The sequence below is a fragment of the Neltuma alba genome, unplaced genomic scaffold, assembly GCF_004799145.2.
Source record: "Neltuma alba isolate B1F8T4 unplaced genomic scaffold, ASM479914v2 tig00012620_pilon, whole genome shotgun sequence".
NCBI classification, from domain to species: domain Eukaryota; kingdom Viridiplantae; phylum Streptophyta; class Magnoliopsida; order Fabales; family Fabaceae; genus Neltuma; species Neltuma alba.
In genome coordinates, this window is record NW_021637061.1 from 64,673 (window position 1) to 89,272 (window position 24,600).

Sequence of the window (24,600 nt, forward strand, 5' to 3'; positions counted from 1 at the left end):
AAAAGTGTAGGCACCTAAACTGTCAAAAACTTAACATTGATTGACAAAAAACTCATATTAACCGTTAACGTTTTTAATATCCTGGAGCGATATTACTCATCTTTTAATATTTTTGAGGTAATATTGATCCAAAACTTTTTTTTTTGAATACTCACAGCTCCTACATAAAAGTTTTGAGGGCAAAATTACACCTTAACATATTATCATAAACAACATTCAACAAACATAACATATTCATGTTCATCCACACCACATGTCGATATTATAAATCAAATTTTCACAAATATGATAACAATCATAATCATGTCATATGAATATATCATTCATCAATTATTAAAAAATAATGATATTTAAATCTTATATGGAATTAGAAACAAGCTTAATCCTTGATTCTTTCTTGTCATCTTCAGCATCTGCATTCTACAACAAAAAATAAAATGAATACATTATTAAATATAACTATAGACATAAATCTTTTATCCTGCATAATATAAATGAAAAGTAATCACTATGAAATGAAAGTAAATTGGAAAATAAAGTGTTCAGCCACTTGATTAAGTTTGTAGCTTTAGGGATTGTGCTGTGCTCAGCCAGGTAAAAGAAAGTAAATTAAGGGGGGGGGGGAAGGGGTTGTCCAAGCTAACTCACGAAATGAATAGGTTAGCTCGAAAAGGAATTTGTTCTATATAAAAATTTGTCCTCCTGTTTACTACCAAAAAAATTGAAAATAAAAATTCAGTATCTCGCCAATAATGATTGGATAAAGTGAGACAAATATTACACACACATATAATACAAGAGCAGGTCTTTGAACTGCATAGATATTAGAAATCATATTCGGATGTTATCCCTCATTGATTTTAAAATGCTTGAAAAATATCAAGTATATGAAGTTCTTTAGGTATCACACTTTGAGTTACAAATCAAAAGGCAAGGAAAACTTGCTTCAATTAAGTAATGACAATAATTATACTGTGGTTGAAGGTTTTTCCCCCCAACTATATAATGATAAAAATAAAAATATTATTTCCATTTTTATAATATAAGTACGAATTTAAGTTAATATATATTATATTTTCGTAAGCAGAATTAATTTTACACAGCTTTTTTATTTCAGATATTTATATATGTCTACAATAAGAAAGTGTTCATGTAATTTTAACATAGTTCAACAAAATGATTTTTTTTTTTTTAAATATGGAATTCCTTGACTTCAAGTAGCTAATTTATTTTATAATAAAGATCATAGTAAACACTAAAATCAATGACTTTTGTTTTCTTTCTATTTATATAATGTGTTACTCTTCATTTCTTTTTTTCCCTTGACTAATTTCTCTTGCTGGCCTTCATAGTACTCACCGGTCAAAGAATTCACACAGAATTTTTGTTTTTTTAATTAAAAAAAAGCATTTTTCTTAATACTCCTTTAATGGAGGCTTAAGCATCTACCTAATTGAAAATTTTTCTTTTCCTTGTAATTATTTTTGCATATTTCTAAAATTAGTACATTCTGTCGCCATCTTTTTTTTTTAAAAAAAAATCAATAGACTAAGCACACTTTTCTCCTATCAGTGGAATTTAATTGATTAATGATGAGAAGGAAAATGGAGTCCACCCTTACACATAACCCCCTACTTTCCCCATTACTTTCTTATTCCTCCATTCTCTTTTCTTCCTAAAACCAACTTCTTTCAATAGAAAACCTCTCTCTCTCTCTCTCTCACTGCATTGTCATAATCCACCCTTGAGAAAGGTGATGCACAGTCTTCTCCATGCCTCCTTATCCGACTCCCTCAAAGCCAGTTTTGCCGCCGCCTCAGCTGCATAAGCTTTCTGTGACCGTCACAAATCAAACACCGATAATGGGTGACAGTTATTATTAGGGCACATAACACAGGTTTCTACCTGAAATACCAGAAGATTACAGCTAGAGAGAAGAGAACGAAGAGGTTCATAGGCACACACGCCCACACACATATAACAATAATAAGCCCTGTTCACTAAGTGAGCTCGGCTACATGAAAATCATTTTTGAGATTTATAAGCTACCCCATCTGCCCCGTTTAATTTTCTACCACTTCTCCAATGTTTCTTTTTTTTTTCCTCCTCGTTTCTTTATATAGAACCTAATGGTTAAGAGAAACAACAACAAAAAATTTTTAGATAAGTGAAGAAAGATTAAGGGATAGTTGAGAAGCCACAGTTCATACCCCAAATCCCATCATCAACAACTAAAAAAATGTTAAGATGAAACCAAACTATGGTTTAGAACTATGGTTTAGAGAATAGCTTTTGAAGAATAGATTTTTGAGAGAATAGATTTTGTGAAAAAGTGATTATGAGAAGTGAGATTGTTTGGATAATTATTATCAGAAACACTTTTTATATGTACAAATTACTAAAAAGGACATAAGTTAATATGATAATTACATAAAAGATAAATTTTATGATATATTTTAATTTGAAGGAATAAAATTGTTAATAATATATTTTTTCCAACATAATTAATAATACATAAAATAATATAATTAATAAATAATTAATATGTGCATATATTTATAAAATATAAGATTAAATATGTTTATAAAAAAATAATTGAGGGGTGTTAAAGTCATATTATTGTTGAGATCTATTTTGACATGCACAATCATACTCTTTAATTTAAGCTAGAAGCAGAATGGATTCACTTTTCCTGAAACCATGATTTTGAGTCCAAAACCATGGTTTTGGCCTGAAACTGCAGTTTGTTAATTTTCCTCCCTGTTTGGTAAATTTGAGACCCAAATCATAATTTGGTCTTAAAACCATAGTTTCATTGTATTGCCAAACACCCCACCAAACACCCCCTGAATCTTTGAATACAAACACACACCATGATGAAATTGCGTTGGATGAGTCGATCGATGAGGTGAAGAAGAATGTCTTTGGTGTACTCAGGGTGGCCTTGAATTCCCATGATGTGATCTCCATACCGAAACATCTCAATTCCTGTTTTCTCCGACCACGCGATCACCTAGGCCTTTGCTGGCAGCTCTCTCACCTAATTTTTTTTTAATTCCATTAACTAAATCATTAAGTAATTAAGCATGCAGGCTTTGTCACTAACAACTAAATATATATCTTTATAATTCTCCTCTGGTCTCATAGGACAGAGAGAGAAGATATTTTTTTGTCTTATTTATAGAGTATTGAGAGAAATTTTTTATACAGATGTACAATTCCACCCTTCATTTATTATTGTGTTGGCTTTGTTTACGTAAGGTATAATGTATATTAAACAGGGATAAAATTAAAAAGTTATTGAATTTTAAATGAAAGTTAATGAAATTTAAAGTTTTTTTTCAATTTTTATGAAGCGTGTTAGAAGTGACTTATAAATAGAACTAGAACAATATATATATATATATATATATATATTCCGTGTGTGTTTCTTCATAGTTGATTAGCAAGTAGGCATCTAAGTGGGATTATGAAGAGGAAGATAAGCGGGTCAAAAGTGACGTACGAGATTGTGTTAACGATTATAGGTAATTCAACCTATTAGAGTTGTCGCATTTAGGAAAGGGACACACCTCGTCACGATGGCATTCGATTATGGAGAGCCTTGAAGGGAGCTTGAGAGAAGACAGGGCCAGTGATGAAGATGATGAAAACGTCACCGTTCTGAGACCGATGTCCCAACCTGTGGGAGATCGAGTCACCTTCCCTCCTAGTGCTCGACCAAGTATCTGATCAAAACCCAACCCCAATTTTCATCAGAATCCTTTTTCAACAAAGTCATTATTCGGCTCTTGAATTAAAGAAAAAGGATCTGTATACTATCCCTCTTCTGCATTATATACACACACATGTATACACATACTACATATGGTCCTTAATCTAAGACCAGCTGGCTAATTTGAAAGAATTAAAAAAAATTACTAAATTACTTAATTATAATATATGCTACATGATCTCTATCAAATATTTATGCAAATCATTACATTATATATCAATTTATAAGTAAGACAAATTAATTTGAAGAAAAACGATAAATATAAATAATTTAAAGTAATTTAATAAATTTCTTAATTTTCCAAATTAATCAACTAAATTTTATAGTAACGACAACAGTGAATAGTGCTCCTACCCAAGTAGTATGCAACCCACCAGAATATTTATACATGTGTCAATGATCAGTGATCTATGGCTATCAAAGTTGGCAAACATTATCTGCTAGGTCAGAAAACTGCATAATTTCATCCAACTCAGCAAATTTAACTTTACAAAACACAAAAAGGAAACATAGATTATGGGGAACCATATCACATGGTAAGGTTATATTATTATTGCTCTTATTACGAGGTAGGGAATCTATCATAGTGACCCCACAACTAACGTGGAAGACACCTATCCAAAGTTTGAACAATACAAAAAGCTTAACTAGTAAACAATCATCCTCATTTACCAAATAAAACCTAGCGGTTCTTGTGGCCATAAAAGAGATAGCTACTGATAAATTATTAGCGGACATAAAATAAGTCCATCAATATCTATCTGTGTTTTAATTTCTTGGATTGAGTGAAGTCAATTCCCGTCCCCAGATTTGGTAAGAGGTGTTAAGTTTGAAGTGTTTCTGCCATATATATTTCTCTGATGAAAGGTTTATCATATTACATGCTTTGAGAAGTCTGCAACTTCACGTGGAGTCGAAAACCATGGGCATAAACAAGCAATAAGAAAAACCAAAGCGAAGAGATAAGCTCGTCGGAATGAAAAGTCATAAAAGGTGTTACACAGAGTCTGAAAAAATAAGTTAAAATGTTTTGTGACACATAAATAATGTAATTTTGTGTTAAAGTTTAATTTTTATTTTTAAATATACAATTTATAATGAAACATACTTCATCTACTCCTAAATATAAGAACTAATGGATGGATTTGTTTTTGTCCTAAATGCAAAACTTCAATCTTCTATATCTCTTAAATGTATAATGTTTTTAACTCTATTAATCGAATGTGCATATTAAGAGGATTTTTTTTTATCAAGGGAGTAGTATCTAATAAAAATGATTAAAATGGTACTATAGAGTTTAAAAAAACCAATATATATTTTTATAAATAACTAATATAACCAATTTTCTTAATTTTTACCAATTAATTATCTAGTTTTTATATTTGAAATCGAATAAATTTTACTTATATTATAAGTCCGACTCATTCCCCATATCATATAAACAACAAACAGACGAGACATGAATAGACATATAAGGTATAATGTTCTTTTTTGATTTGGGGTCAAGCGATGTGTGGCAGTGATACAATCACAAGATATGAGCTTAATAATAATTTGCATGATCAAGTCCGGCCACATGCCACGTCATGAATGAAACCAACGGCTAAGATGTAATTAATTCCTCACATGCCAAGTGGTTGTCATGTTTGACAACACATCATGTGATTGCAGATACCGAATACACGTAATCCTAGGTTGTCTTCACTCGCAAACAACATAAGGTCACATAAAGTCATTGCATTTTCCACATTCCTCTGTGCATTGAGCCCCTCTCTATATAATGTTTCTAACTATTACCTCCTAAAACATCATTTAAAGATTATAAATAAAACTTTATAATTAAGACCAGAGGTAGTAAATCATAAGAATTAAGACGTAAAGTTAAAGTTACTCTATTTTCTATATAAAAAAAAATCCTATATTAAGATTACAAAATCTTCAATCAAATTTGATAACAATAATATTAGACTTATACAGAACAGATTTTTGTAAAAAATTTTATTTGAAATTTAGTAATTCCAAATTTTTTTTTGTAGGATCCTCCCTTCTAGAAACACTTGAAAATAAATTAAATAGGAGTATTCTTGATAATGCCTCATAAATACTAAATTATGATGTGAAATGTACCTTATATTAAGAATAGATGAGACTTGAGAGTATCAAATAGTTGAGATTTAAGATATAAATGGCATTTGATTTAACTTATTTTAAGTAATTTTATACTATGTAAAGTAAATATCTAAAATGGACTTTTTTTTTCCTCGTAAAGTTGTGTAATTGATTCAAAATATATCCAAACTAAAAAAATAAATTTTGAAAAATAAGTAAAATGCTCTTCTTCAACTTTTGAACCACTCGCAAATAAATCACTAGTAACTTTTGCATTCTGAAGGGGGGGAACAGATTATTAGATTACTTTATCTATTTTTCTTTCGACTTCATTTCTTCATATCAGTTCAAATTTTATCATCAGTAGCATAAAAAATTCCTATCTGCTTCAATGACTCCAAACACTTTCAATTCAAAACATCAAAAGAAAATCATAAACGCCAAGTGAGAAATAAGAAAAATCTTGTTAAAGATTGTGAACTTCAAAGATAAGTTTTTATACTATTCGGCTCTGTTAAAACAAAACTTTTGTATTTCACCTCACTATCAACGTCCCCTCCACAACATTCATGTTGGGTCCCCTGATGCGGATAGCGACCACACACTTTCCATTATGATTAAAAACTCCGTAAAAAATCAGTTTGAGAGAGATATTCTAATTAAATTTGCTCAAATTTGATTAGATAATAACTTACCCTTACGTACCCTATATTAGATGGATATTTATATTTAAAAAGTGTAATATAAATAAATAAAATTTATATAGTTTATTCATTCTCAATATCGTTTTCTTTCTCAGATCCATCAGAAGAACTTGTAAATAACGCTTCAAAGTTTAAAGCGGATATAAGTGTCCTGCTACTTCTTAAATCTAATTCATAAGTTAAATGTCTTCTATCCTAAAGAAAGTAATTTATATAACTAAATATTTTACTTTCTTTCAAAAAAAATTATTCATGAATCTAATCTTATCCATGTTGATTAACATAAACAATAAACTTTATTTCCTCCATATACTTGTATATTTACCATAAATCCGACAAAAGGCATCGAATGTCTGAATCCGATCGCGTGTCTGAATCGCATGTGACATAAATTATTTGCTGAGAGGGGAAGAAAAAAAAGAATAAAACAAAATTAACACCAGCGAAGAATCTCGAATGGATTCGGGTAGATACTCTTTTTTTTTGGGGAAGAATTAATTATTTTAATTTTAAAAAACAATAAATGTACTTTATGTCAAATATTACCATAACATGTCATAATATACCATATCATCGAGACTCCATCAATCCAGTTTCAACTCAGAAACATATATCATCACCGTCTAACAGTATTGGGAAAAGAGTTACCAATTTATTTATTTATTTTAAAAAAATCAAAGCTCTTTATCTCAACACCATTACCATTATATTGTGATCTAATGGTTAATATTTTTCAATTAAAAAACTTAATTGAGGGGATCCAAATCCTAATTATATTGGGTTTGTTACAAACTAGTTGAATGATAATGTGCGGGATTGAACGAACCTCTAATTCGGTTTTTTATACAACTAATTTTTGAACTTTTAAGTTATGCGCTGGCCCTTTAATTTTTAAAGTTATGTGTATAAATCATGTTCGTAAATTCTAAATTATGAACCAAGAACTTTTCACCGTTTATGCAGGAAAAACCTCACATAAAAGTATAGCCCCAATTTGTTGTGTTCATTAGTGTAAGGATAGAAGCACCAATGCATTAAGCATTTAAGTTAAACTACATTATTCAGAGTTTACAAAGAGTTTCTTTTTCCTAAACCTTATTTATACGATGATGCTAGGTATTATAACATGTTTACAGTTTACCGGCAAAAAAAAAAAAAAAGGATTATACACCTCTAGTCCTATTTATAGGACAGAAAGAAAAAGTTTTTTTTTATCTTATTTATAAGTCACTTCATTAAATTCTCAATATGAATATATTATTTTGTCCTTCATTTATTATAGTATAAATAGTTATCTCTTTGAAAATGTGTATATATTAAATATAGGTAAAGTTAAAAAATTATTACATTTTAATAAAGAGTTAATGCATTTTAAAGTTTTTTTTTGTCTGTGTAAAATATATTAGAAGTACCTCATAAATAAGATTAGAAAAGTAACATGTTTAAAATTAAATTAAAATTAATAAACTATTCAATGCACCTCTAAAAAGACAGGGTGATTTGTGCATTTTGTTTTATATTTCACCAAAATCATCAATATCAATCGATATTAAATATCAATTTGTTAAAAAGTCAATATAATTTTTGGTTTTTTAGATTTGTTCTCATTTGGGTTTTGACCCATTAAATTTTAAATCCTAGGTTCTAGTTTCTGAAAAATGATTCAAATTTCTATTAAATTATAGAAAATAATATTTTAAATAAAAAAATTAAGAAATGAAAACTTATAATTTAAAATTTGAGAAACTAAAATAAAAATAAAACCAAATTTAAAAGGCCAAAAGTTATATTAACAGAAAATAAAAAAAGAAAAAAGTCCTACTTACTCACAGGTTATCAACCAACCATAGTCATTCTTTATACTGTGGAAGAAAGTCACCAAAAACAAATTAAAATGATTATTTATCTGAATAAACTTACATGATTTTCTAAAATTTTGTTAAATTATACTAATACATAAACGGAGCATAAAATTCAAAAACCAAAGTGAACATTCAACATATATATAAATCAACCGAACAAGCGGGAAAAGGAATAAAAAACAGAAAAACGGGTAAAACCTGACCAAACAAAAACATACTGGTTTCTCCAGAACAATAAATTATTAAAATAAATAAATTAACATACCTGGTGGCCGAAGCAAACGCCCAGAACTTTCTGCCTCATAGAATCCAATTTCTTAAGGGTTTGTTTGGTTGGAGGGGAGGGGAGGGGAGCCCCTCCCCTCATTTGGTTAAAAATTTTGGAGGGGAGGGGAGCTCTCCCTCCCCCCATTTTGGCTCCCCTCCAAATTTGGAGGGGAGCCAAAATTTTAGACTATTATGTCCTTATAGTTTTTTTAATATTCCACTTCTACCTATAAAATATATTATTATAATATTTATTTCAAATAAAAAATATATTATTCTAAGTAAAAAAATAAAAAATAAATACATTATTATAATTAAAAATATATTATAAAAATTATTTAAAAATAAAAAATTATTTAAATAAAAAATTATAATATTATAAAATTAATTGTTTTTTATAAATATATTATTTATTAAATATATTTTCAAGCTCAAAAAAAAGATAACCTAAAGAAAATAAAATTTCATTTTTCTTAGAGCATATAAAATTTGTAAATTTGATAATTTTAAATATATTATTATATTAATTAGAATAAAAAATTATTGTACCAATTTTTTAATACACGTATTAACATGATAAGACTAAATTTTTATTAAATTATATGATTTAAATTAAGATGTAAATTAATTTATATAATATATCAATAAAAAATATAAACTAATATGTAAGGGTAAAATGGTAAATTGATTATTACTATATCTCCCCTCCCCTCTTTGAACCAAACAAGGGATCATTAAATACCCTCCCCTCCCTTCCTTTTTAATTAAACCAAATAAGGTGAGGACGAAACTCCCCTCCCCTCCCCTCAAACCAAACAGGCCCTAAGGAATGTCAGCAGCTCTCTCACCCAGGCATCGTTCCCCCGTGCGTCATTGCAACTTCCGGTGATCACAAATCCGTCGTACAGCTCCACCTCCTCATCCGGCGGGTACTCCCCAGGCACCACCCTGTACACGTCCCACCTCTCCCCCTCCTCCGCCAGCATTCTCACAAACACTCCATAATACCCGCCGTACCGCTTCCTCACATGCTCTGATTCCTCCGCGCACATCAACACTGCATATCGGCGCTCCTCCATCGACGATCGATTCCTTTCCGATCTCTCTCTTCCACTCCGATTCGCAGATCGCAGAGCTGACAGCTCAATCGTCCTCGCCCTCCCCTTTCTTTGTCTGCTTCTGAGTGATTCTCCTCGTCTCTAAGATTTTAGAGAGAGAAAGTGGAGGACGAGCGAGGGATTTTGGAAGAGAGGGAACGGAGTAAAAATGAAAATGCAATGTTGCCTCGATGGAATGAATCCCAGCAATTTTGGAGCTCTTAAAGGATTCTAGTTACCAAAAGGGACTGGTTTTTTGTTTTTATTACGAAAAAGCCCTTCGACGTTAGCTGGTCCCGTGGTCCGGTTCACCAAAAGTCACCCTCCCATGATTTTTCCCTTCTTTTTTCTTTCTTTTTTTTTCCCAGAAAGCTATGACCAACTCATACTTCAAATCTAATTCTAATCAATAAGTGTCTTTGCCCCTAACAATAAAAATTAGGTTAAATTGCCATAACGTTTTTTAAATTTTCAGGTCAAATATTTTTCTAACTTCTGATTGATAGATGTGGTATAGATGAGGGAAAAAAAATACATGTTCCTTCTTTATTTCTAAAGATGTGATTCATGATTTTAAATAAGAGTAAATTTGGAATTTTTAAAAAAAACAAAGCTAATGATATAATCACCTCTTTATTGATTATGAAAATAGTGAATTAGTTGAAAATGCCTTATAATAAAGATCAGATTAATAAAATACAAGAATATCTAGTTGGCTTAATTAAGTTTGGTGTAAATTGCTTAGCAAATCAGCATCACATAGTGGGGCTATGAACATAACCGGAATTAGAGGTGGAATTAGAATCATTTATGAACCTAGTCAAAAAAGTTATACAAGTAAATGGTAACTAATTCTATCGTAGTAAATTTACTATTTTGGTCAAACAGGAAACTTTCGATTTAAGTGGGCATTAACTAGGAGGAACAAATTGTTAGTATTTCAAACTTTTCGGTTTTAGTTAGCTCCTCAATCATTGTTTGTTATGTGTTGCTGCGTTTCGGTGCAAAATCTTCATTAAGTCATATAAACATATACCAACAAGCTATTCCGTAAGAACACAAATTCGAATCTCAAAAAATGTACTTCTTGAGAGAATTTTAATCTTTACATTACCAACCCAATAAAGAGTAGTCTTAAGTCTAAAATAACTTGAAGAAACTTTGAAATGTATTTTTTAAAAAAAAAGTTCATATAACTGTATAACCCATGATACACTAGTTACGTCAAATTTCTCATATCTGTGTTAGGAAACTTAATATAATAAATATAAGGAATTTGACATAAATATTTTTCCTAACACAAATTACTTTCACATTATTTTTCAACTAACACTGTAATTGGAATGTGAATCTAACGTGCTTAAAGTTTTGTTGTATCCTTGTTGGGAGTGCTATTCCTTAATCGCTTTACACTCAAAAGTGATTAATCTTAAATCTAATGTGATTTGGGGATACACTTGTTTCACCTAAAAAAAAGTTTTGTTGTCCTATTTCAATCCTAGAAAGATTTAATTAAATTTATATTAATGCATCTCTTTGAATTTTTCTTTGATTAAGCTTGAGAAACTAACTCTTTGGTAAACCGAAAAGATAGAGATCCCATAACACATACATAATCAAGCCAGTACACTGAGATGCATAATGTGAAGTACAATGAATGAAAATCGAAATTTTAATAAAAATAGATAGGGATGAAGTGAACAAGTATGCATGAGAAGTGTGCAAAGAGCCAATAAACTTATAATCTAATGGTATGAAATCTCCACTATAAGTGAATTAAAGGTTATAGATTGAATCGCACTCATGACCTCCGATTATTAATATTAATATAAGTCTTTCTAATTTAAAAAATAATAATAGAAAAAAAGGAGTGCAAATACAACATATTACAAATTCATGGAGGTAGCTAGTATTGCGCTCTGAGTTGTCCTGTTTGGATCCTAAAAAGATTTAAATTTTGGTTACATTTGATACGAAATATTAAAAATGAGGAATAAGTATTGGGATTGGGGTTAAAAACATACGTTAAAAAAATACTTAGTATGAGTGATTTCTTATCACATGGGATTAGGCAATTTCATGTACATAAGATTAGAGAATACCACCTCTCCTCATGGTATTCCTCAATCTCACATATATGGGTTTGTCTAATTCCAAGTATTATATAATTACTCATACTAAACAGGCTTTTAATATAGTTTTATACTTTCAATCTCAATTCCTATCTCTTATTTTTAATACTTCATACCAAAAGGGACGTTAGAGTTATATAATTATTGGTCTTTAGGTTTTGCTCTCTCTATAGTTTTAAACGTTTTGGTTCTTATAATTTTATAAGGGCTTGATTTAAGGTAAGCAAAATTATAGAAATCTCAAGCACATCACCAAGTAAATATGCAACAAGCTGCATTGTGAAGTATGCATGCAGTATGTAGAGTGAAGACGCTTGTTTATGGACCAAATAGTTTGAAATACACGAATTAAGGTAATGGGAAACTTTAAATCAAAATACTCCCTAAAGGCTTAAATATAAGTAAATAACACTACCTCCAATCTAGTTTTTAACATAAAAGCTAGTTAGTAGTTAAATTTAATCTTAAGTATAAGACTTTAGCCTGCTTTACCTCTTATTTTTCTTCAAAATATCCCTATTGATTATAATAGTTCTTAGTAGAGGATAATTTCACTCATCCTATACACATGATTGAAGATGATGACTTGGTTTAGGGAGACCAACACGTATGTGACAAATAATTAACTTAATTTTTTTATTATTTCTAAATTAGTTATCTAGCTCTTATATTAAGAACTAAATGTATTATAAATTGATAGAAATTATATCAAATGCCTTTCTCAGAAATTGAGATCTGGCTACAAATGTTTGAATTTCAAATGATCGGAAATCTAAACTAATGTAATTGAGAAGTCGCCACAAATATGTTAACACCTAATATTAATCTGAATATATCAGGGAGTAAAAGTAGATAATTTTTAAATTTTTTCAAATAAATAGATAAAATATAATTAAAAATATATATATTTATATATATGCAAGTGGCTTATCAAATACACGCACCTGCGGCTGTGGCATGCTCCCAAAATTTCCCCTTTTTTTTCTTTCAAAAACAAAAAAGCTTAGGTTACCTTGGATAGGAATATAAAAACAAGAAGAATGAAATGGGAACAGAGAATGAAAATAATCAAAACCCATGATCTTTAGTAGAGACTTGAAACATGATTTTTATGGATTTTAATATAATATACTATCTCTGGTCCTAATTATAAAAGCCAGTTAACTGATTTGAGGAGATTAAGGAAATAAGTTGAGTTAGTTATTTATCCTAAATAGGTGTTGTTTTTCCTAAAATATCCTTGCTAATCAAGTGTATTGACTAAAACTATTATTGTTAGAAGGGCTACTTTGAAAAAAAGGTATAAATATGAGAGACAAAGTGGATTGGGGTCTTATATTTAGGATCAAAATAAAAGTCAAACAGGGTCTTATATTAAGGACCAGAGGTAGTATATTCACGCTGGAAAGATATTTAAAAAAAAAAATCTTTCCATAAGGGGAAGAAAAGATGGAAAGTTGTTGTTTATGTTGGAAAAATAAGTAAAATGCCTATTTTTCCATGACAATATTTTGTCATCAAGTTTAGGATCATAATTTTATTAAATTTATTAATTATGATCATTTGGTCATATTTCTTCTGAATAATCTTTATTTATTCCTGTTCTTTTTTTCAATTATTTATTCCTATTCTACTAAACACCATTTAGTACAATATTAATTGGTTTCTATTATTACGCACGCCAAATAATTTTTTAAAATTCCCATCTCCAATGCATTTCCACCTTCGTTATTCTTGTCGCCATATTTCAATATTCATTCTATTAAAAATCTTTCCCACATACCAAACAAGCAACAATTAGTTTAGAATAGGATAGTTTTTTTTTTTTTGGGGACACTCTCATGGAACAATAGAACATTTTTAATTTGTCGTTTTGGTCCCTAATATGTAAGTACCTTTTCAATTGATTACTTACAAATAAAAGCATCGCCAGTAACATCTTTTTGTCAATGTACTGTTATTCAAAAATTACACTTTAACGCAAAATTATTATTCATAAATATTTTATTTTTGAGAGAATAAGCGAAGAAATATCTATGTAGGGAACAAATCTTAAAAATCTAGAATTTTATGACAGATTAAATTGAGGAGACAATTTCATGAGTTAAATTGAAAAGTATCTCACTTAAGGCTTAAGCGTAAAATAGAATTCCAGTCTATTTAAATGAAAATAACTTTATTACGTCAGAGATTTTAACTTCAACTTATATGACATATATATGGGAAGTTAAGATTAACTAACGTTGTTAAGAGAAAAAAAAGATTAAGTAACGATTAGACTTAGATAAATGTTATTTTTCTTATGGAAAAACATATTTCGATTCATACACCAAGAGGATATTATTCAAGGAAGAAAAATTGTGATGGAAAAATAAACGTCTAACTATAGCTACTTATTAAGAAAAATGTCTATAAAACTATGAGGTCACATTTAAATTGTGTGTTTGTGTACATTTGGATGGGATAAAGACAAGGCTGACTTATAGCTGGCGATACGGACAATTTATTTCATCTTTAATTTTTTAAATAAAGTTTATAATTTCAGTTTATAACAAAGGATATGTTGACATTTCCATAAATTTATATATGATATTTGAAAAACATTAATTATACTTTAGGAATTTTATAGTCAGTGTTCCTAAATTCACATATTTATTTTTTAAATAAAATAATTATTCTTAATGAATTCAAATATTACGTTTTCTTTATCGCATCAGAGAAAAATTAAATATTAATAATTGCAATACTTAAGTTTTTTTTCCCGAAATGGAAAGAGTAGTTCGTAGCTGCATAGCACTTAATGCATATTGGGTTTTATGCTTAAAATCACCAAAATTATGTTTTGTTAGTTTTGAGTATGAAACCAATTACATCCTAAAATTAAATGAGAGAAAACGATGTTAGTGTAAATTATTGTTTCTTCTATTCAATGCGCTTCCTTTGCTGCCTTCTCCTTTTGAATTTAGAGTAATATATCTTATTACTAATTTACTACTATTTAACAATTTACTACTATTTAACAATTCTTCTGTAAATTTTTGATTTTTTTTTCAAGAAGTTATTTTCTTTTCTATCAATCACTTGGAGTTGACTAGTAAGATTATTTCAACCATATGTTGTCCCCCCCCCCCTATTTTTTTGGTTTTTTTTTCCTGGCATCCATATGTTGGTTTAAACTTTAAGTTAGAAGTGATTTGATGATGCCTTTCAAATAAATTTTGTATTAAATTCTTGGAGATAAGAAAATTATATTGACAGAACTATTCATATTTAGGACTTGATATAATACTTAAATCTGGATTAGCATATTGATTAGGATGATAATATAATTGTGATGATAAAGAATGATAGATTAATCTAGGTTTAACATTTTTAAAGGAAACGAAGGTTTGAATACTTTTTCTTGTCTATTTTTAGTTAAAAAAATCTTGAAAAACCACCCTTCACGTCAAAATAATTGAATTGCTGAAATTAACACCAGGAAAAAAAAAGGAATTTTGATACTAAGATTTTACATGGGTTAAAAATAAATCGGTATAAAAAATGCGATCGATCATAATTTTTATCAACAACTCAAAGTTTTATTAGACATTCTACAGAAATTAATTATAATTTTAACTGGCATGAAAATATAATCGATTACATTTTCGTAAACAAGCCAAACTTTTAGCAGATTTTTCATCTTGGTTTTAATTTTAATTGGTCTAAAAAATATACTACTTTAGTCTTTATTGTAAGACACTGTCTAGATTGCTCATATTCAAAGCTTGATGTAATCTCCTTTTTTCTCTTCTCAAAATGTAATTTATTTTGCACGGATAGTTTTTACACTAATAATTAATTTCAAGGTCAATTGTTATGTATAAGAAAAAGTTGCCTTGTTAGTATCAAATTTAGACTTGTCATTTTTCAGTAAAGACATGTCGTTTTTAAATCAATTATGGTCATTTTTAGTTAATGTACATGCTGCTACCTGTTATGTATAAGAAAAAATTGTTTTGTTAATATCAAATTTAGACTTGTTATTTCTCAATTAAGACTTGTCATCCTCAGATAAATTGTTGTTACGTGCTGGAATCACAGTAAAAAAGTTAACTTATATTTTTGTTTGCATTATAAAATTAAGAAATTTTTGATGGCCCAATGGCCATTTTCTTTTTTGTTGGCCCAAGTGGCCAAGGGGTTGTGGGATCAAATCCCAACCCCGCCATTTGAACCATATTATCCCATTCCAAAAAAAAAATGTTGCTACAAAATCCTTCACCGGCAGCCACCACACTAGTGGCCGATGCCGGTGGCCAGAGGCGGTTGGTGGCCACTGGAGGCCAGTCGCCGGCGGTGGCTGCCGGTCGCCGGCCACCGGTGAGGGGGTGGGATTTTTTTTTAAAAAAAGGACAAAGAGCATTTTTGTTATTTCACTGAATTTCAAAATTCCAATTTGGGAAGGACTTCCCTATTTGTAATTACATTTCCTTAGCTTCCCAAATTGGCATTTCACATTTTCAAACTTCTTTATCTGTCATTTTCCCAAAATAAAATGTAGAAGAAAATATAGGAGAAAATGTAAGAGGTTTGGATAGGGATAATATGATATTTTTAAATTTATATTCAAATATTTACTGCTTTCAAATAATTTTAATTTTTATTATCCTTTTCCATAAATACTATTCTTTATTGGTCCTTCTCTCTGATTCTTCCATTAAAATACGTCACAAAAATTAAAGAAATACAACTATATATAGAATTAAATGAAAATGGTTCAAGTTCATTGTTCTAAATCGTGATCAAACTGAAATTAATCCAGTCATGATTAAAATAACACAACATAATTAATTAAAACCTACAAAATATTTATATATATTTCAAAAAAGGACAGCATTTTTAATAAAAAATGCATTAATGTATAAATAAACAGAATATTCATAAGTTAAAATCCTAAGAAATATATTTATTGGGAGGATTTTGACTTTTAATACTCTCAGTCTAACAGAAATTAGTCTCAAATATAAAATAACTTAATATATAATACTCTGAGTTATGTCAACAAAAAAAAAACATATAATTTAACACAAACGAGCACAAAAATGGTGGACAACTATTTTTTAACTCAAAACCACATCATTTCAGGCTCAATGAATGGAGGGGAGAAAATGACATCTAACCCAATCAACTCATTCAACACTCTTGACCAAACTAAAAAATTGATTCACTAATGTATAGTTCTGACCCCAGATTGGGGTTAGATTTTAATATCATTCTCACAAAAGGAAATAGCTTATAAGTAGTTTTTCAATCATACTTTATAGAATACGAAATAAATATGTGAGAAAAATTTTATCTCGACTTACATATCGTAATGGCAAATAGGGCCTATATAGATAGATATTCTAATTGCCCAAAACATTGTACGTACATAAATCATAAATGGTGGGGATAGCGAATTCTCCAATCTCCTTGCAGTTTTCTTGAGTTGTGACTCAGGTTTTTATATTATTTTTTAAGTTCGCTCCATCAATTTTGTCAGTTCCCAAAAAAAATTTTAATTACTCTAAAATATATTGACAATTAAAACGCATGTAATGATAAATTTTAAGATAAGAAACTACAACAAATTCGTAATGAGATTTCTTAATAATTAAATTTATTTTAGGAGTTTTATGAAGCGTCTTCTTCAATCATAATCCTAATGCTGCTAATCCTTACGCACACTCACGTGATCGATCAGTACAACTTGCAGTCGTAAAGCCGCAGAAGCCCAACTGAAATGTCGTTAGTACCCTTCCAAAACCACACGCTGCCAAGTGCCAAGGGCCTTTAATTTCCTCCTCTGCGTCTTGCGCCCCCACAATCAGCTTCAATTTTTTTTCACTTTGTTTAGTTAATACTCTTATCCTTAATATATATATAGTGTTAGTTGACTAATTTAAGTAAATTAAAAAAATTAGTCTTTCTTAAAATATCCTTACTAATTAAGTATATTGACTGAAATTATCATTATTACGAAGACCACCTTGAAAAAATGATAAATATGAGAGACATAGTAGAGTAGGGTTTTATATATAATACTAAAATAAAAATCAAACAAGCTGTTATAGTACGGAATGGAAATAGTACCATGGTTTCATTACTATTTAATCAAATTATGATTTTAATTCTTGTAATTTTAAATAGTTGATCTTCATTTTTATAGTTTCATAAAGACTTTATTTGAGATTAAGCATAGGTGATTGAAATTAAAATTTGTTAAAAGTACAGACTATTAGTTAAACTTATACCAAATTCTTAAGAAATTATAGAGACTTTGACTAATGATATGAAACTACATGCATCAAAACAAAATTTGATCAGATGATAAGAAATAACAATGATATTAACCTTTTTTTTTAATCATTACTCAGTTTAATATTATTTATAACTGACATTTTATAAAATATAAATAATATATAATATATAATTTTTTAAGTAAATCACATTATTTAAGAATATTTTTTTCAAACTAAGAAAATCAAATTTGATTATTTTAATATTTTTAATATATGTTCTTATTGTAAGGGCATTATTATCCAACTAGATACAAATAACTCTTCCATGCCATTCTAAATATGCTTATGTCATTCCCTATTAAATTTCATTTTCATTCTTATTCTCATTTCTATAAAATCGTTAAGCCAACCAAACCACTTTAGGACTTGAAAACTAGGAGGGACGAGACCTGATTACAGGGCAGATCATATTGAAGGATGGTCGTACCCTTTCAGCTATATCAAAGGCTGTGTCATATATGTAGGCTCTGAACTTGCGTTAATATTGTTGACTTTTGAGACCTCTAATAATTAAAAAAAGAAGAAAAATTCATGGTAAGAAAGTTTTATATTATTAATTAAAACCTAATTAATGAAGCCCTTGAATTTAGTTTGATATCGAGTATGAGATTGTGGTCTCATCAAAATTAAGGAGAGAAAAAAATTTGAGTTGCACTAATATAATGTTGGTTGTGCATAGTTTTGATTTAGAAGTTTTTTATAGTAAGTGCCAAAGATAAATTTTTGTGACATGCAGCAGTATTTTCAATCTACATTATGTTAATAATGTAAACTTAATACCTAGTGATTAAAAAAACCCTTAATATCATCCTATGTTTAGTTACATGGAATCGGTCTTAGAAGATTAATAAACGAAAAAAATAACCCACCATGTCCACTTAAGCTCTGTTTGGCTGGAGGGTTATTGAGAGGAGGGGAGGGGAGAGAAGAAATTTGTCTTTTAGTGCTCCTTCCCCTACCCATGCTCCCCTCCAAATTTAGAGTTTTTTTGGAGGAAAGAGAAATATTATGTTTAATATTGACCAAATTACCTATATTAACTTTTTAATATTTCAAGTTTATCCATCTTAGTAAAAATCTTTTTTTCACTTCTTTCTCTTTTTTTAGTCACTAGTAATATTTGATAATAATAATATAATAATATAGTTATATAATATATACATATCATATATATTAATATACATATATCATAACATGTGTGTATTATAATTATATATCATAGTGTGTGTATTATAATCTCAGACAACATGCATATATATTAATATATACATATCATAACGTGCGTGTTATAATTATATAATATATACATATCATATATATTAATACATGTATTTATAAAATTAATGAGATAGAATGTTAAACTTTTTATCATATTTTCTAACTTTTTTTAGTTTTATCATTTTTTCATCACATATAAGTGAGGTAGTTGGTTTTTTTTGAAATTGATAAATTAAGAAATAATAATTTTGATATAAATATTGTAATAAAAAAATAAATCAGTCTAAATATAGAGATATGGACATATCTGTCAATTTATAATTATCTCCCCTCCCCTCTCTTCTCCTTCCCTCTAACTAAACAAAACCATGACTTCTTTTTCCCCTCTTCTCTCTTTTCTTTAATTAACCTCTCCTCTCCTCCCTTCCATTAAACCAAACAAAGCCTTAAGTTGGATATCGATCTTTGTGTATATAAAAGCAGGACTGAAAGCAGCCTGCACAGCGAGCCACATGAATGGCCTATGCGGAGCGAATCGCACCATGCTAGTTGTCTGGTGTTTCATATAGGTTATGCGGGATGACAAGACGTTTAAATGAAAATCAAACTATGATTTTAAAAATGATTTTATCATGAATTTTGCCTCCATTTGCTTAAAAGTAATGTTTTTACATTCATTCAGACCAACCAACGCCATGTTCGCGATGGTGCCTGGGGTTTCGTGCTTGTGATCATGTTGTGTGCGGGCAATCGAGGGTCCGAAGTTTGCGCAGCCATGTTCTTTAATCATGTAAGGGAGTTTTGTCCTTCATTATCTGTGGTTCCAGCAGTTGCTTAACCTGATGCTGCTGGTTGTTTTTGTGTGTTCAGCGACCGAGGCAGTTCGGCATATATTGCGGCGTCTTTTTCCTCACTGTTCATTTTCTTCTTCCTGAAAAATATCGGCTGCAGTCTGCATCTGAGGAAGAATCCGTTCACAGCGTTTACCTCTTCTTTCACGCAATCTTTGAAGCTTCCCAAACCGCTGGGTCTTTATCCTTCTCGATGTCGCTGTCTGTTCTCTTGATTTTGATGCGTTGTTTTCTGTGTAGGTTTTGGTTCGTAGGATGCTTAAATTGAACCACTACTCTACATTCTGTAAATTTATAAGTAAATAGTTTACGTTAACAGAACAAACGGCACTTCAATAAATATTATTCTGCTCTATCTTGAATATATATATAGTTTCACTTGAATGCTTTTGATTTTGAGTGAATCTACTTAGGTTGGAAGCGACTATATATTCGCTGGTGAAGGCATGCTTTCAGTTCTTTATGCATCGTTGCTTGTCGAGGAACTTTTGAGCAGATAAAATTCCTGCAAGCGTCATGAGATGAGAATTATATGGGCATGACTTCATTTTTCCTCTGATTTCTTGCGTGGCTTGTGAATCTCAGAACCTATTTGCCCCAGAACAGAGCGACAACTTACGGGTGCTCGCTGGATGAATTAGAGAGGTTCTAAATTAGATTTCTCTCTAGCTTTTGAGTTACATTTATATGTTTATGTAATAACAGATAATCATGATTTCGTAGTGTGAATAGAATTACTATGTGATTGTGGGCTCTGAAATTCATCATTGTTATGTTTCATAATAGTAGATTGGTTTGAATAAATTAACTGCATTATCAGTACTTCTTTTATATTTTACATTTAACTTTCTCAATTCAAAATTTAGTCGTTGCACTGAAAGATGTCTTCTGTATCTTTAAACTCTTCATTTTACATTTAACATTTATGTTGCTTTTGAGTTTAAACTATACATATAATTATATATATATATATATATCAATTGCTACATATCGCTTAAATTTATGAATGTTGATGCAAACGTCTAGGCTATCAAATTATGTAAAATGATATTGAGATATTACCTCCAGTCCTAATTATAAGAGCTAGTTGACTAATTTAATGAGATTAAGGAAAGAAGTTAAGTTAGCTATTTGTAATCAATAAGTGTTGTCTTTCCTAAAATATCCTTGCTAATCAAGTGTATTAGTTAAAATTACCATTGTTAAAATGACTATATTGGGAAAAAATGTATAAATATAAGAGACAAAGTGGATTGGAGTCTTATATTTAGGATCAAAATAAAAATCAAACAAGGTTTTATATTAAGGACCGGAGGTAGTATGAAAAACCTGATCATAGTGCATCAAATTACACTGCCCTATGAAATTCTGGGAAGAAATCCCAGGTAATTTGTGCTTCTGTATTTTCAAAATTTAGTTTGGATCACTAGCAGGGAGCCAACATTGACTACCGAATGCTGTTATCCTGTTATGTTGGTTGAATCTTCTAAGAGACCCAATGTTGTTCTGTACTGTCCATTTACATAAGTAAAAAATTAAATATCACTAAAGCACATTTAAAAAAATCATGGCAATAGATTTAGCGAATCTTTTGGTCCAAAACTGAAAAAGTATGTTCTCAAGAATAGGAAAAGTTACACTCCTACAAGCTTTATATGGAGGGTTCTGTAGAATTCCCTTCAAGCTTTAGGTTGGAAGTGACTATGTTTCCTGGTGAAAACATGCCTTCAGTTCCTTTACTGAAACTATCACGACAGAAAGTGGGGTTTCTGAATATTAAAGAAATGAAACAGACAAGAATGAAATATTTTGTGAATTTGAGGGAAGAAGTCCGCTAGCAGCAGATAAATTCTTCACGGAAGCCAGTAATCAGAGCCACGCCAGTTGATAGACAGAGGACACAAAAATTGCACACAAGACAGATCTATTGATCAGGCTTCTGGGAGTGAGACGTAAATATTTGGTTTTGTCCAACCAACAGTTGCATTTTGGTGTATTCTTGGATGACAATTCTAGGCTAATAAACAAAAGTGGATGTATCGTTGGGCAATATTCTTCTTTCTGATATCATTAGGCAGCGTACTAGTAACTTCCCCGAAGTCTAACAAGTTGCAGAACGAAGTACCAAGCTTGTGTTTACAAGTATGTTTTATATGAACCCAAATAATCATTTTAGTCTTGTGTAATTAATTACCTTACTGGATCTTTCTTTCTTATGATCTCATCAGCAACCTTTATGTTAATTTAGCAGAAAACAACAATAGTTTTGCTGTTTAACCGGGTCTATAATCATTCCTGTGGTTTTGCCATGGTCTACGTAATTTGTTATTTATGATTTTGAACAAAAACTTTTAACAGACATAGAAATCAAAATGTGATGTTATTGATGAAAGTAGGACACTACCATCACCGTGCAGTATTTCTCTTTATTGGGCCTAAACCTAAAGACAAAGGGTTTAGGCCCCTATGATTATTGAAGGCAGGTACACGATGGATGTATTTAGTTTTTGACCCTACAGAATATTATCAGATAGAATTTCAACAAATTATTTTATTTATATGCTCTGTTTATTGACATGGAACACTGATTTTATATTAGTGATTCACAAGGATAAGCGGCCACACCTGATATAGGAAATGCATGGAATTCCTCAAGGGGTTCAAGTTCGGAATATGTGATTGCAGTAAGCTCTTCCAACTTCAATTAAAAATGCCATGGTGGACAAATGGGTGGCAGAGAAAGGGGGGGTGCTCTGTGTGGTACGATGAAGAAGCTCAAATGGGTGGTAGAGAATTAGGCAGAATTTTTTTTTTTTGGTTTATGTTATTATCAAGCGTTCATTTTTCTTTCAATTCTGTGTTAATTATGTTGAGCAGAATTCTCAAATTAATGTTCAAGAAGCTATTTCTTGTGGAGATGTAAATCTTTGTTCTTCAACCTTAGATGTTCATTTTGTTTCCATGTTCTTCAATATTAGCTGTTCATTTTTGTTCCGCATATACTCCTCTTTACATGCCTATGATGTTCAACAGTTATATGATGATTTGCTTTGGCTTGTATAACCCGTTGACCATATTATGATATATTTGCATAGAGATTCACACAGCCAAGTGGGGAAAATTCAAAGGAATGCTGATGGAACGATTGATTGAGTTTTTTTATTTTTAGTGTATAGTTGGATTCTTTTTTTTTGGGTTTGTTTATGCATAGCGTATTTGAGAGTATAACAGAGCGGTTTTTTTTTTTTTTAATGGTTTGTTTTGCATAGAGATTTTTTTTTTTGGGGGAATGAACTATAGTTATTTGGATGAGGGGAGACCATATTCAAAAAACACAGCTTCCCATCTAAACCTTACGGGAGAAAAGAAGAGCATGACTTGGGCTTCGCATCAACTCCGCTAATAAAGAAGACGCTACTGTGCGAACTTAATAAGATCAGTTGGTCAGTTTCTAAATAAATACATCATCAAATCGATTTTCAACTCAGAGTTTTTTCCGTCGCTAATCTGTCGCTAACCTGATTCTTTTAAAAATAAAATAAAATGCCACATGGCGCCTCTATGAATTACCACGTCATCACTGGGAAATACCTCCACGTATCTCTGCCACCTCACCTCTACCTGTCATGTGTGCTGCCACCTTACATCTGCCTGCCACATCATCACTAGGAACCACCTCCACGTGTGCTGCCACCTCACCTCTGCCTGCCACGTGTCACCACCACATAATTCCCTCTTCAAAGTGACTTCTCCATGGCTCGAACCTAGGACCTCCTCTCTGCGCGCGTGCTGCTTTACCAGTTGAGTTGCAATGAACCTGTTGACTTATTATGTAAAATTAAATATATATAAAATTATTTTACACAAACAATTATATATATTATTAAAAACTAAAACTATACTTTATGATAATTTTAACCATAACTATTTTAATGAAAAAATAATTTTTCAATATTTGTTTTATAATTTTTTATTTTTAAAAAATAATTTTTAATATAATTTTAATTTCTAACTGCACTAATCTTGAATTTTAAATCATAAATAATTTTTTTATAAATATTTTTTAAATTTATTTTTTAATTAACATTGATAAGATATACAATTTAATGATATATGTATTATATTACATTATATTATATTATCCATATGTGTTTTATATATTTGAAGAAAATCATTTATAATTAGTCAAAAAATCTTGTTATTCAAAAAATAACTACTATAATAAAATCTAATAAATTATTCTATATAAAAAATTAAATGAT

The 24,600-nt window shown here is 30.0% G+C and overlaps 1 pseudogene; it reads right to left on the bottom strand.

Annotated features, from left to right (window-relative positions):
- Window positions 1-1,731: 1,731 nt before the first annotated feature.
- Window positions 1,732-8,759, bottom strand: LOC114729292 (gamma-glutamyl peptidase 5-like; annotated as a pseudogene).
- Window positions 8,760-24,600: the final 15,841 nt, after the last annotated feature.